The sequence below is a fragment of the Orcinus orca genome, chromosome 11 (assembly GCF_937001465.1).
Source record: "Orcinus orca chromosome 11, mOrcOrc1.1, whole genome shotgun sequence".
Taxonomy (NCBI): Eukaryota; Metazoa; Chordata; class Mammalia; order Artiodactyla; family Delphinidae; genus Orcinus; species Orcinus orca.
This window is the reverse complement of record NC_064569.1, coordinates 90,791,830-90,803,889: the sequence shown is the minus strand read 5'-3', so window position 1 is coordinate 90,803,889 and position 12,060 is coordinate 90,791,830. Positions and strand designations below refer to the sequence as shown.

The following is a 12,060-nucleotide window of genomic DNA, read 5'->3' as shown; positions in this document are numbered from 1 at the left end:
TAGTCACAGCACGTGGGATCTTCGTCTCGGCGCACGGGCTTCCCTCTCGTTGTGGCACGTGGGCTTAGTTGCCCCGCGGCATGTGGGATCTTAGTTCCCTGACCAGGGATCGAACCTGAGTCCTCTGCGCTGGAAGGTGGATTCTTAACCACTGGACCACCAGGGAAGTCCCTTAACTCTTAATTATATATGTTTTTAGAGTAACCTTTAAATGGTTACTTTTAAAGTACTCAAAAAATGGTATAGATGATCTTATTTGCAAAGCAGAAATAGAGACACAGATGTAGAGAACAAACGTATGGATACCAAGGGGGAAGGGGTGGGTGGGTGGGACGAATTGGGAGATTGGGATTGACATCTATACACTATTGATACTGAGTATAAAACAGATAACTAATGAGAACCTACTGTTTAGCACAGGGAACTTCACTCAGTGCTCTGTGGTGACCTAAATGGGAAGGAAATCCAAAAAAGAGGGGATATATGTATACGTATAGCTGATTCACCTTGCTGTACAGTAGAAACTAACACAACACTGTGAAGCACTTAAAGCCACACAAGCTTGTAAGTTTTGAAGCCCAGAGCACTTTTTTTTTAAATTATGGTAAAACTACATAACATAAAATTTACCATTTTAACCTTTTTTTTTCAAGAGGGTATTCAATTGTTTATCTATTACACAAGATAATGGATGATACACAAGCTTCATTCCCATCTATATCTGGTACCATAATCCAATTTAGATATATTGCATAGGGTGTGCCAACAATCATATTAATAATCAAAAAACTCCATGACTTGGCTTGGGTGACCCTCTTCACGGTGAACTCCAGGTCACAACGCAGTAACTGTCAGTTCAACTACACCAAGGTTTCGGAAGACAATAGCTTCTCCACCAGAGCAGGTTGTAAATACATTTTGAATGGAACCTGGCATCACTCTGAAGGAATACTAACTTCACACTGTTGGGGTAGTTTACCAAAATGGCTTCAGAGTAGACTAACTTTACACAGCACATTTTAAAAAAAGACACATTTATTCAACGTCACGATCAGACTATTACATTTAGCAATCAACAGCATGGGTGCAAAAAAATAAAAATTCTACATTAAAACCCTTTGTTGGAATGCTTTACACTTTCCAGAGAAGAGAAACTAAAATAACCTGTTATACAATTAGTCACAAATACAGTCCTCGAGTTTTTTTGCCCACACACACGAGTATTGTCTAAAACGTGTCTTCTTTGTAGCAGCGAGGCCCTGCCAGCGCTGTGCTTGGCTGAGTTCCCAGATCTGCTGTAACCTGTAGCTTCCCTGTCACTCCTCTGGCTCCCCTCTCCTGCTAAGCTTTGTTTCCTGGCAGTCATCAAAACCTCCTGCTGCTGCCGTAGCTGCTGCTGCTGCTGGAACCACCATAGCCACCTTGGTTTTGGGGTTTGGCAAAGTATTGGCCTCCACCACCATAGGGGCCAGAACTTCTGCCTCCTAAGTCTCCTCCTTTCATGGGTCCAAAATTTGAAGATTGATTGTTGTAACTGCCAAAATCATTGTAGCTTCCACTACCTCCCAAATGGCTTCCATCGTTACCAAATCCATTATAGCCATTTCCACTGCCACCACATCCCCCGCCACCACGGCTGCCACCAAAGCCACCTCGACCACTGAAGTTTCCTCCACGACCAAAGTTGTCATTCCCACCAAAACTACCTCCACGACCACCACCAAAGTTTCCAGAACCACTTCGACCTCTTTGGCTGGATGAGGCACTAACCATCTCTTGCTTAGATAGGGCTTTCCTTACTTCACAGTTGTGGCCATACACAGTGTGGTATTTCTGAATGACAATCTTGTCTACAGAGTCATGGTCATCAAAGGTTACGAAGGCAAAGCCTCTCTTTTTGCCACTGCCTCGATCAGTCATGATTTCAGTCCGTTCAATTTTCCCACACTGTTCAAAATAATCTCTTAGGTGATGTTCTTCAGTGTCTTCTTTAATGCCACCAACAAAAATCTTTTTCACAGTTGAGTGGGCACCAGGTCTTTGAGAATCTTCTCTTGAGACGGCCCTCTCTGGTTCCACAACTCGTCCATCCACCTTGTGTGGCCTTGCATTCATGGCCGCATCCACCTCCTCCACAGTGGCATATGTGGCAACCCCGAAGGCTCTGGAGCGCCTGGTGTCTGGATCCCTCATCACCACACAGTCTGTGAGCGTTCCTCACTGCTCACAATGGCTCCTCAGACTGTCATCGGTTGTTTCAAAGCTCAGACCTCCGATGAAGAGATTCCTCAGCTGTTTGGGCTCTTTGGGTGACTCTGACTTAGACATGATGGTAGTGGAGGCGAGGGGGAGACGTCAACGATGCTTACTCAGCGGCGTCCACGGGCAGAAAGGCCATTTTAACCATTTTTAAGTGTACCTTTCAGTGGCACTAAGTACATTCACATTCTTGGGCAACTGTCACCACCATCCACCTCCAGAACTTTTTCATCATCCCCAACTGAAACTCTGTTCCCATTAAACAATATGCCAATTAGATTTTATGGCTTAATGATGGGTCGGTGGTGGGGGTCTGGTCAGGTGGAATGGGCTTCTATGGGAGTTGGTGGGTATCCCATCGCTGGAGGTGAGCAAGCAGACTGGTGTCAGATACAGGGATTAGCTGAATGGCACTAGTCTATGACTCTGTACTGGTCTTTACCAGGATTCTGTCGGAGGATGAGACAAAAAGCCTCACTTGTTGCTGAGGTGGGAGGTTTTGCTGTGTGGGTTTTTTGTGTGTCCCAGGGGACATGATTTGACCTGCAGTTTACCTGGATTAAAAAAAAGCTGTCCAGTAATGAGGCTCCATCATACCTCACACAGTCCACAACCTCATCAGGCCAGTGTGAGTCCAGACCTGAGACATGGTGAGTTCATTCGTGCTTCTGCCCATTCCATCACTTTCCAGAATACATGATAGCCCCCCTCCACCCCTGCAAGAGGGTGCAGACACTGTTGGTTGTCTACTTAACAGCCATCCCCCTGCCCCCTCGATGACAGACCTTCACTTTGTTGGGGATTCAGATGTACTCAGGGAACGTGTGCCCAGTGCCAGGGCATGAATCATGATTGTGCTAAGGTGTGGACTCTGAGCCATGTTGTGGTTGTTCCATTCCTCTTTGCCTCTGTAATCATGGTGGTAAATTCCAAGATGGATGGATGACTTGGTCAGGAGCTCAGGAGTGGCTTGTCTGAGCTGAGCCCTGAAGGGTGAGTGAGTTAACTGGGGGTTGGGGTTGGGGTGGGGCAGTGCTAGAGAGAACAGCATGTACAAAGGCCCTGTGGTCAGTAGGGCATGAAACTTCTGAGGTGAGAAAGCCAGCCTGTATGTCTAGAGTGCAGAGAATCTGGAGAGGGTGGCAGGGCCCAGACCCCAGAGGCCTTGCGGGACGGGCCAGGAAGTGGGCCTTTAACTCAAGAACAAGTGAAGGGTTTTAGGTGTGTGTGTTGGGGCTTGGGGGTGCAGGTGTTATAAAACATGGTCAGATTCGCCTTTTGAGATTGATTCTGATTGTGTGTGAGGAAATCACTGGGGGGAAGGCAGAGTTGATGCTTTAATCTTCTAACTTTATGTCCAGTAAAAGTCCAAAAGCCTCCACAGTTTCAGAGATCCCTGGACACTTATGTTTTCACCACTTCCCCTGCCATTCTTGCTTCTTCCTGAGCGATTTCTGCTCAGTACTGTGCTGACTCAGACATGACACTTCACCCCTTCTCCATTTCCATAAAACCCTCCTCTTGACAAATACTGGTGAGTGGAACATAGATCTTGGGGTCATAGAGAGGGGTGATATCAGGTCCCACACAGGGGACACGTCACAGGGCATCTTAGATAAGTCTATTCTTCCAGACCTTTTGGGGATACTCTGTTCCCTCCCCTCCCCCAGTCCAGTAGTTCTTCTCCAGATCTTCCCCCAACCCTTTGCCTGGTCACCTCGGCTCCTCTCTCCTCCTCCCCTTCGCTTGTCTCTGGGCTCCCCTCCCCTCTACCAGGGGGCATTGGAACTGTAGGATTCATCTCCCACTGACACACAGAGCAATTCCGCTCTCCCCAGCTCCCTCTCCAAGCTTGCAGATCCCAAGTCACAGTTCACAAACCTGACCATGACTTCTGTTCATTTTCTCCTACGCCTGCCTTTGATGGAGCCCAGCCTCCCATTTGCAGCCTTTTTGCAGCCTTTTTGACACCTCTGGCGGTTTTGTTAACTTTCTTGTTACTTTCAAGCATGAAAAAGTCCAAAGTTAAATCTCACATCTGATTGAACACCCACCTCCTCAGTTCCCAGGGCCTTACTGGAGAGACTTGGAGGGGGTGGGGTGGCCTGCTCCTTTACCCTCCTTCCCCCTGTCCTTTGGGTCCCTTTCTTCTCTGGTGGGCTATGGTGGGGACAAGAAACACAGAAATGGCCTCATCTCTCATCAGGTGGTGCTGCCGTGGTCCTTTCTGTGTGATGTCCCTGCTTCTGTGGCCCTCATTGGTGGCTCTTGATGTCCCCTGTGTGGCAGGTGTCTATGCAGTCTGGATAGACGGGCGATGGAAGGAAGGAGGCTGTACTGGCATTTGTGTTGGATGAATGAGTGGCGGGATGGTGGATGGATCGGTGGTGCACACATGGGGGGAAAGGGACACCGAGAGATGGAGGAGGGAATGGAAGGCATTGGGCGTTCGCACCTGGAGGTCTCTGCCCCTGTCTGGCCCTCAAGCTCCATGGCAACATCTGAGAAGGCTCAGCAGTACCCATTCTTGATCCTCAGTGGGTGGGCAATGGGTAGAGAACGCGGTGGGAGAGTAACCGGGGAGGGGTGAGGGAGAGAGGGGATGGGTCTTCTCACCGCAACTTGGGGTCTAAAAGCTAAGATTCCAAGTGCCAGGGAGGGTGGGGCCAATGGGACTCAAACAATTTGAGAGTCTGAGTTTGCAGGTGTCAGAGGGAAGAACAAATCTGACTCCATATTGGATCTGTTTCCTTTAACCTGTGTATTCTATTGCTTTTGCTACAAGTTAATCACTAAAAGAATGTTGTCTATAACCTGAAATATACGGGATAACCTATTCTCAAGGCTCTGACCTTTACAGGTATAACACTTTTCCATTCATATAGAGCTAAAAAGTTGCAGAACGGAGAATAACATTTGTCTTGTTGGAGGTTTATAGGAACATCGACCAGATCTATAAGCTGCAAGAATAAAGGTTTCCGGCACCAAGAAGTTTACAACAACCAGCCACGCCCCCTCCCCTTTTAGTATAAAAGAAGCCTGAATTCAAACCCCGGTAAGATGGTTCTTTGGGACACTAGTCAGCATCTTCTTGTTCTGCTGGCTTTCAGAATAAAGTCACTATTCTTTGCCCCAACAACTCATCTCTCGAGTTACTTGCCTGTTGTGTGGTGAGCAGTATGAGCTTGGACTCAGTAACACAGAGTTGAGGTGGGAAGTGGGAGCAGACTGTGTCCACAAGGGAGAGACCAGTGCAGAAGCCAGGGGTCAAGAATGGCCACGTGCGCAGTGGTTGAGAATCCGCCTGCCAATGCAGGGGACACGGGTTCGAGTCCTGGTCTGGGAAGATCCCACATGCCACGGAGCAACTAAGCCCGTGGGCCACAACTACTGAGCCTGCGCTCTAGAGCCCGTGAGTCACAACTACTGAGCCCACGTGCCACAACTGCTGAAGCCCGCTCGCCTAGAGCCCATGCTCCGCAGCAAGAGAAGTCATCGCGAGGAGAAGCCCGCGCACTGCAACAAAGAGTAGCCCCCGCTCGTCACAACTAGAGAAAGCCCACACACAGCAACAAAGGCCCAACACAGGCAAAAATAAATAAATTAATTAAAAAAAAAAAAGAATGGCCACGTATGGTGAAGGTGAAGGCCGAGGCCTCTGGGAGCTTGGCGGGTGCCCTGGCCGATGGTGAGCTCAGCTGTCCTCATCCCCTGCCCCTTTAGGTGGTGGGACTGCCTCAAACAGTGGGCAGGCCCAGTGGGGCTGGACAAACAGGCTGTACAGTTAGTTCCCAAGAACGAGCTGCTGGGGCACGTCTGGCTGGAATGAGAAACTGCCTCGGTAGGCGATGCAGTCCGATTATGATGCACAAAAGGTAAAGTATACTAACTCTTCATTGCATTGCAAAGTGTTCTGTAGGCAAAAAACCAAGGCCAACAAAAAACGTGCAAATTCAGGTCCTGGGGAAACCGTGATAAAGGAGGTCCTTGGTGGGAGAAGGTTTATAACCTGCAGACCAGTTGGGGAGCATTAACATTCTGGGGGAGCCAGGGGTGCGTACAAGGGGCCAGGAGGTGTTTCCACAGAGGGACTCCCAGCTACCGTCCTTTCCCTGCTCCCTGCTGGGCAGGTCCCATGGGGGACCTGGATTCTAGTCCTGATTCTGCCACAGATTTGCTGTGTGGCTTTGAGCAAGTCTCTGCATCACTCTAGGCCTGAGAAGAGACCCTGCCTTGCTTCACCCTGGCAGCCCCCTTCCTGCAGGTGGCCGGAAGCTCCTGCAGACTAAAGGGCACGTCCCGCCCAAGCTCCCCAGGGCGCAACCGGTGTGCTAGCAAGGAGGTGGCCCAGGGCCTTCCATGTCTGCTGAGCTGGCCAGCAGGCATTTTCCCACTCCTGTGGCTCTTGCAGCGGGAGAAGAACCCTGGGACCCCATGTTGCCACTTCTGTTACGAGGATTTGTAGCCTCCCATTTTTTCCCCAGAGGGAGGATTGTGGAATTTGGGGGTTGAGGGAGCAGAAGAGCAGAGTGGGAGGAAGCCTCAGGGTCATTTAATCAATGTCCTTGGTTCATAGTTGGGGAAACTGAGGCCCAGGCAGGAAAGGGCTTGTCTCAAGTCAAACTGTAAATCAGTGGTGGTGTGGGCCAGAAGCTGTGTCCGCTGATCCCCCGCCAGGGCTTGGGGCCACACAGCTTCTGCCCGACAAATAAGGCCTCCACCCTGGCCTCGCTGAGCTCTCAGGCTGGGCTGAGGGCTGCCTCTTCCGGGGCAGGGAGGCCCCTCCCCTCCCTGGGCCACTGTTTCCCTGTCTGTGGTACCACAGTGGCCCAGCCTGGACTGTGGGGGGAAGAGGGGTGCAGGCTGCCCTAGGGCAGGGGCAGGGAGAGGCCACAAGATTCCTGAGCTAGAGGCAAAGGGAGAAGATGGGGCCATGTGAGGCTGCTTTCCTAGCTTGGTCCTGCTGCCCAGGGCGGGCAGAAGAGAGCCCTGCCAGCTCGCTGCTTTGGATCTGCTCTAAAACATAGTAGGTGGCAGTGGGGACCAGGACAGCCCCTAGCCCAGGCTCTGGGTGCCTGTGGCCTCCTCACCTCCACCTCCTCCCTGTTCTGCTCTGCTCCTGGCCCCAGTGGCTGGCCCTTCCTGGGCTCCCAAGGCCAGGTTGGCCCAAGGATGGATCAAACCACCCTCAAATCCCTAACAGGGGTGTGGAGGTGGGTGTTACATGTGGTCACTCCTCTGCAGAGCCAGTGTAGGGCAGAGGTGATGCTGTTCTAGGATGGGGTCCAGAGCAGAGTGGTCACACCCTGGGAGGATGGCCAGAGGGGCCAGGACTTTGTATATCTGACCAACTGTGGACTGAACTGTGTCTCCCTCAACTTCAGCTGTTGAAGTCCTAACCCCTAAGACCTCAGCATGTGACTGTATTTGGAGATAGGGTCTTTAAAGAGGTAATTAAGGTAACGTGAGGTCACTAGGATGGGCCCTAATCCAGTATGACTGTGTAAGAAGAGGAGATGACGACACAGATACACACAGAGGGAAGACCATGTGAAGACACAGGGAGAAAACGGCCATCTGCAAACCAAGGAGAGAGGGCTCAGGGCAAACAGCCTGCTAGCACCTTAACCTCCATGCCCCAGAATTACGAGATAATATACTTCTGTTGTTTAAGCCCTCAGTCTGTGGAACTCTGCTATGGCAGCCCTAGCACACTAATACACTGGCCAAGGACTTTTGTGGTGTTTTCTGATGCAAGAGGTAGGCAGGGGTAGTTTGGAGGTGTCAATACTAGGTTTGCACAAACATTTGGATGGTTTGAGGACACAGCGGGACTCAGACATCACTTTGGAGTCTGATCATTCTTCTTAATGTGAAATCTCCTCTTCCTCTTCCACTCCTGTCCTGAATAATTGGTTTAAAGCCATCAGATGGGACCAGGCAAGGCAGGCAGCTGCCTTGAGGCGGGGCTGGGCTGCAGTGGCCCCTAGTGGGGTGTTGGAGCCTGCACTGGGTGAGGAAAAGTCTGAGCAGGGGCTCTGGTGGTCCATCCAGGGATGTCGGGACCCAAACAAGGTGAGGACACCTACAGGGCCGGGGCAGCGGGGTCAGTGGGAGACTGGCTACTGATGGGACTGAGCAAGTAAGTCTGTACACAAAGGGCAGCAGGAACCAGGCTTCTCACTGTTTTCGAAGGGGGTCATAGGGAACGGGGAAAACTAGAAGGAATCTCTGATATTGGGTTGTGATTGCAGTTGTTGGTGTAAACTTGTGCTTTTCTGCCTATACAGGTAGAACTAGACATACACAGGGGTCTGAACTCGGCGTCCGCTGAGCAGGCCCACAGGAACGAGTGCCCCCCGGGCTTCGCAGGAGGCACTCAGGGCTCCCTTTTGCCGGCCCTCCCGGCTTGTCAACTCGGTGGTGCTGGCCCCACTGGCCCTGCTACATGCAGCGCTGCTGCCATCTCGTGGTCGCTGTGGGACACTGTCCTGAGCCAGGGTCACCCCTGGAGAAGGGGTTGGGGGCGCTTCCCCAAGCTCCCCACTGTGCGTCAGCAGAGCCCGATCCAGGACCAGCGGGCAGATCCTGCCTCTCTCTCATTGCCGGGATCAAGACACTCCGGCCCCACTCAGGGGCAGCAGCTCAGACCCAAGAGAGGGGCACAGGGGCCCTGCTGTTGGAACTGCTGTCTGGGAGGCAGCGAGCACCCTTGAGAGCTGGGAGAGCAATTCCAGAGGCTGAGCTGGGGTCTCTGAAATTACCCAGGAGTTGGCGGGGCAGTGCCCCTGGCTGGGTGTCAGATGCAGAGGCCGTTCTGGATGGAGGGGGTACCATCCATGACAACATGTTTGGAACATTTCCTTGACAGATGTTGTGGTACTGGTCTTCTCAGTTAACCCTCATGACAACCCTATGAAGCAGCAACTGCTATTAGCCTATTTACAAGTGAGAAAGTTGAGGCACAGAGAGGTTAAGTAATTTGCCTAAGTTCACACAGCTCAGAAGGGCAGCATCATGATTTGCTGTTGTATGACAACTGGAGAGGTTGGATGTTGACACTGGGATTGGGGGCTGGGGTCAGCGTCCAGGCTCAGGGTTGGGTCTGGGCGGGGTGGGGGGGTGGGGGTGGGGGTGGTCAGGGAAGCCGGGAGGGTGCAAAGAGGGTGGGGGCCCTGCTAAGGGGCTTCTAGGTAGCTCTGATCAGAGCTTCCTCCAGGCTCCAGGGACTGCCTCCCAGGTGGCCCCTCCCTACCCACCTGCCTGCCTCCACTCAACCTCCCTACACCCCTGGCCAGATGCCACTTCCGAGGCAGAGGGCCCTGCAGGAACCACTGGTGCCTGGTTAATCCTGACGCGGGGGCCGCAGCCCAAGGCTCCCGCCTGCAGCTGGTCCTCTTTTACGTGGGGCCGCATGACTTCCCGCTGCTGTGATTGGCCCAGGACCTGTGGCCTCAGACACTGCCTGGTGCCAGGAAACCCAGCCTGGCCAGCACCGGTGGCTCCTGCCGGGGCTCCCTCGCCCAGCCCAGCCCAGCCCAGCCCAGCCCAGCCCAGCCCCAGATGCCTTCTCTCTGGAGGGGTCCTCAAGGTGGGGCCGTCCAGAGCTGCGCCCTCCGGGGAAGCCTGGACACCTTCACGGCAGGGCTCTTTGGGCAGGCCTCACCTCACTAGCCTTGGGTCCTGGTCAGAGGCCCTCCCCGGCCTCCTAGCCCCTGTCACTTGGCATTAGTCTCCCTTTCCTTCATTTCAGAGAAGGTGGCACGTTTGCAACTTACACCTGTCTATGTTGCCCCCTTCCCTCCACGTGACCCATTCACCAGGCCCGTTCACCTCTGTATTCTCAGCACCTAGAACCATGCCTGGTGCGCAGCCGGCGCTCCTACCCACACGCAGCAAAGAACAGGTCACTGGGCAACTTTAGCCATTCACAGGCCACGAGCCCCTGCAGCCACCGACTGAGGGTTCCCTGGCTCGCTGTCGCTCACCTGGAGGAGGGGCAAGCAGAGGGGAGAGGCAACGGTGCCAAGAGGAACAGGTCCCGCTCTTCCCTTACTTAGGGTGTGACTGGTCCTGGCGTGCCCCGGCCTCAGTTTCCCACTTGTAAGCAGTGGTCAAAACCATCAACCCCGCAGGACTGTTGTGAGGCATGGAAAGGCCCAGGCCAGGTAGGGCCCACAGCAGGCATGTGGTGGGGATGGAGGGGAGGACCTGGGAGAGCTGGGGAGCTGCAGGGAAAGGGGAGAGGCCCCCAGTCTCCCAGGGGCTCAGGTCAGGTCCCAGGACAGATGGCTGGAATGGCCGTGCGAGCAGGTGGCACACCTGTCTGAGCTCAGCGGCGCAGCGCGCCCCACTGCGCATGTGTGAGCACGAGTGGCGGCCGTCCAGCCTAGCCGGCGGTGGGGGTGGGCAACCCACCGAGTATCCCCACAGTCCTCTCGTCTGACCGCCAGGTGCTGCCAGCCTCATGATACAGGTGCACATTGTGAAAAAGATGGTCACCAAAGCCAGGTGCTTTAGGGACCTTCACAGGCTATGAGTCAAGCACAGACTTCGGCTCCGGCTCCAGACGCTGGTGGTCTGGTGTGTGGTGGCTGGCCGTCGGCCAGAAGCGGCCAGAAGCGGCCGGGGAAGGGGCCTCTGGAAGCGACCTGCTGTCATGAGTGCTGACGGGAGGAGGCGGCCGGGCCAGCAAGATAAAGCAGACTGGGGAGTCGGGCCGCCGTCCCCAGCACCCAGCCGCCTCTGCGTGACCTAAAGCAGAAGACGGCGGGGGTGCTGGTGGCCGTGTGACAGCACGGTACACCAAGTTGGGCTTCTTCCCAATTTTGAGTCCCAGCAGCCTCGGCAGGGCTGGCGACGCTCCACCACCTCAGCACAGGCGTCACTGCTGAGTAACTAGGCAAAGCTGGACCATGTCCAGGAGATGCTTAATACCTCGTTAAAACCACTGCCTTCCCCTTACCTGGGCGGACACAGCTAACTTACGCAGGACGTAGGCGGTAACCTTGAGTTTGGACCAGCTGAGCTTGTTAGGACTGACGGGTGAGGGCCCAGGGCGCCTCCGTCTCCTGAAAAGCTGTCCGACCAGGCCGATGGCTGGCTACCCAGGGGACAGTGATATGGCTGCTCCCCTTGGGCAGGGGTGGCGGGGAGAGGAAAAAAAGGTGGTTTAGGTTGGGGAAATGGGTCAGATGTCACGTTCAGCCGCCTTTCCTCCAGGCTGGCTCCTCTGCAAAGCTCTGAATCTCGGCCTAGACGATAAGGCCCCTCCTCCCTGCTTAGGGGATGGACAAGCCTCCCGTCCCGACCCGTCCCGTTGTACCCGCCTCCCAGCTGCTTCCCTTGCCCCAGCTCCACCTGGAGGGCTGGCTAAGCCTGGTCTCCTGTGTGCACGGCTCTAGGCCACGCCTCAGAACGCATGTACAGCCCACCCGCTGCTGATGGGAGCTGGGGGCTGCTCAGAGACCCAGGTGAGCCCCACTCCAGCTGCCCAGGTCCCCTGGACCCAGGCATTCAGACTTCTGCTGTCCTTCATGGGCTGACCTTTCAGGCACATCAACTGTTGCAGCCCCCTTCCCTCCCACCACCGAGTGCTGGGCCAGGGGGTACCAATGTGCCTCAAGCAGTGACTCCTGGGGAGCCTGGTGTGAAGATCCCAGACCAGAAAAGGTGGTACCCCGAGACCTGGGGTGGCTGAACTGCCATGGAGATAAGAACCGACACCCGCGCCTGACCTGCGTGCCCAGGCAGCCACGCTGAGCCTCAGTGCTGTCATCTGAAAAATGGGGATGACGCACT

At 54.0% G+C, this 12,060-nt stretch overlaps 1 pseudogene; it reads right to left on the bottom strand.

The window, feature by feature from the left end:
• Nucleotides 1–979: 979 nt before the first annotated feature.
• LOC101281885 (heterogeneous nuclear ribonucleoprotein A1-like) lies at nucleotides 980–9,308 on the bottom strand (annotated as a pseudogene).
• Between the last annotated feature and the right edge of the window lie 2,752 nt (nucleotides 9,309–12,060).